This window comes from Sinocyclocheilus rhinocerous, unplaced genomic scaffold (assembly GCF_001515625.1).
Source record: "Sinocyclocheilus rhinocerous isolate Xijiao unplaced genomic scaffold, SAMN03320098_v1.1 scaffold44, whole genome shotgun sequence".
NCBI lineage: Eukaryota > Metazoa > Chordata > Actinopteri > Cypriniformes > Cyprinidae > Sinocyclocheilus > Sinocyclocheilus rhinocerous.
Genome location: NW_015631022.1, coordinates 1129022 through 1131629, shown reverse-complemented (window position 1 = coordinate 1131629; position 2608 = coordinate 1129022). Strand labels below are relative to the sequence as shown.

General features: G+C 36.5%; 1 protein-coding gene across 1 annotated transcript in view; it reads right to left on the bottom strand.

Moving 5' to 3' along the window:
• The window catches only part of LOC107741109 (complexin-2-like), a 14816-nt gene that overhangs the window by 9672 nt on the left and 2536 nt on the right, over positions 1 to 2608 (bottom strand). The gene's annotated exons all lie outside the window — the stretch shown is intronic.

Genomic DNA, 2608 nt, shown 5'->3' with positions numbered 1-2608 from the left:
TATTTAAGCTAAGCATTTAAAAATTTGCTGTGCACACTACAGTCTCCGTGCTCACAGTGTCTCAGACACTAATATTTTAGCTGAATCACTGTCAGGCTATCTGGGATTTCAGTATGGAGATAAAGGTTAGGGTTATAATTTTTCAGTATTACATGACATTGTGGGTGTTTATTAGCACAGTTTGTTGTTTTCTTGTGGCTTCTGGCAGAGCGTTAGGACCCAGAAGCAGTGAAGCGTGATGCCAGATATCATGACCACTAATTCACATACTTTGTCAATAAGATAAAAGTGGGTTTTGTTCAAAGTAGATATCCACATAGATATTTGTTATGAATGAATATTTTTTGGTAATTCATTAAATATCGAGAGCGTTAGGACCCAGAAGTGGTAAAGCGTGATGTCAGACGTAACAAGCAGATATTCTTAACCACTCCTATCCAACCGTGAATCTGCTATGAGGAGGAGGTGCACCACAATAAAACCCCACCCTTTATTTAATATTCCATTTCCCTTGGAAATACATCACAAAACTGAAGTCAGTTGCAAAACACGGGTATTTTGATATTGATATTTTTCAAGGTATTGAAGTTAGAAATTCCTGTATCATGACCACTAATTCACATACTTTGTCAATAAGATAAAAGTGGGTTTTGTTCAAAGTAGATATCCACATAGATATTTGATATTTCACATGTACTTTGATACTGATATTTTTTCAAGCTATTGAAGTTAGAAATTCCTGTATCATATGAGCACTAATTAACGTACTTTGTCAATAAGATAAAAGTGGGTTCTGTTCAAATGAGTTATTATCCACATAGATCTTTGATATGAATATTTTTTGGTAATTCATTAAATATCGCCGACTAAAAAGTAACTAGTAACTAGTACTCTGAGTAGTTTTTGAGAGGAGTACTTTGTACTTTTACTTGTAACTGAGCAATGTAACAGTACTTGTACTTAAGTACACATTTTCAGTACTCTTTCCACCACTGTTCAAATGTTAAAGGTTCTTTATGAAACCATTTAGACAAAAAGGTTATTTTATGACATCATGAAGCACCTTTATTTTTAAGAGTGTAGCACGAGTTTAAGCACTCTCAAAAATTCCCCTTATAATCAGTAAAGCTGTCTATACACGGTTTGATGAATAAATCTCTTACTTACATCATACGTAAATCTGCACTTTGTTGTTTCTGCTGTGAGAATTCGCGTGAGAGCTGAATTCAGTCAGCGAGCGTGCAGTGAACAAAAAAACTAATCTGAACGCCTCTGATTGGCCATTGCATTCATAAGCTCAACCGACTCGTGCGTGATTGGTTATACATTTACATTAGGGCTGCACGATAAATCGCATGCGATATTTAACGCGCATCTTGTCAGAAAAGCCGGTTCTGTAATCGTGACGTCATTAAAATCTGACTTTTTCCATGTTTAAGTGCTATAATTGGGTCCTCTGTGCATCTACCAACCCAGGAAACGTGAAAAAGATTAACCTAGTACATTTTTTTTGGTAAGCCTTTCTCTGCAATCTTGTGAAAAAACATGCACGTCAGTCTAGCGTGAGTTTAAGCACTCTCAAAAACTCCCCTTATAATCAGTAAATCTGTCTATACACGGTTTGATGAATAAATCTCTTACTTACATCATACGTAAATCTGCACTTTGTTGTTTCTGCTGTGAGAATTCGCGTGAGAGCTGAATTCAGTCAGCGAGCGTGCAGTGAACAAAAAAACTAATCTGAACGCCTCTGATTGGCCATTGCATTCATAAGCTCAACCGACTCGTGCGTGATTGGTTATACATTTACATTAGGGCTGCACGATAAATCGCATGCGATATTTAACCTGATGTAGTGGAGCACGAGCCCGGGTCGCAAGCAGAGCAGCGCCACCAGATGTAGTAACTAGGGGAGCGAAATCTGACGCGCTTGTTTTTTCAGATGCTTGCAGAAAAACGCTTACCATAACAAAGTTACTGGGTTAATCTTTTTCACGTTTCCTTGGTTGGTAGATGCACCGGGGACCTAATTATAGCACTTAAAACCTGGAAAAGTCAGATTTTCATGATATGTCACCTTTAAAAGCAGAGGTTCTTTCTTTTGACATATTGCATGTTCAGATATTCATACAACAAAATGCCATGAAAATTTTGTGAAGATCAAAAATGCTGACGGATTTTGACAGAGTTAATAAGCAGGGCTGTTCTGAAGCACAACATTTGTTATTACATTTTATTCCCGTTTTCTGTTTTCCATCTTTCTTTAATAAAAGTCTTTCACACAGACAACAAACATAAAGGTTGTTTTTTACAGGCTGTTGAACGCGGAGTCTTCTCTGTGGGAACTTGAAGAAATTCTATATGCTTCTGAATAATTTGCAAGGGTTGAGAAAATCAGGCTAGGGAAAGTCTGTTAAATAATGGATGATTTTCGTGAGTAAATCATGCTCCATTACCTCAGAGCTACAAAGCAGAATTTAAGCCATGTTAGTTTATAAGATCTATGCTCCACACAAAGGGGGAAAAAATCACATTTGATAAATATTTTTAAAGGTTGGGATCAAATTCAGGTCACATTTACATATCAAAGCTTTTTTTTAAATATACA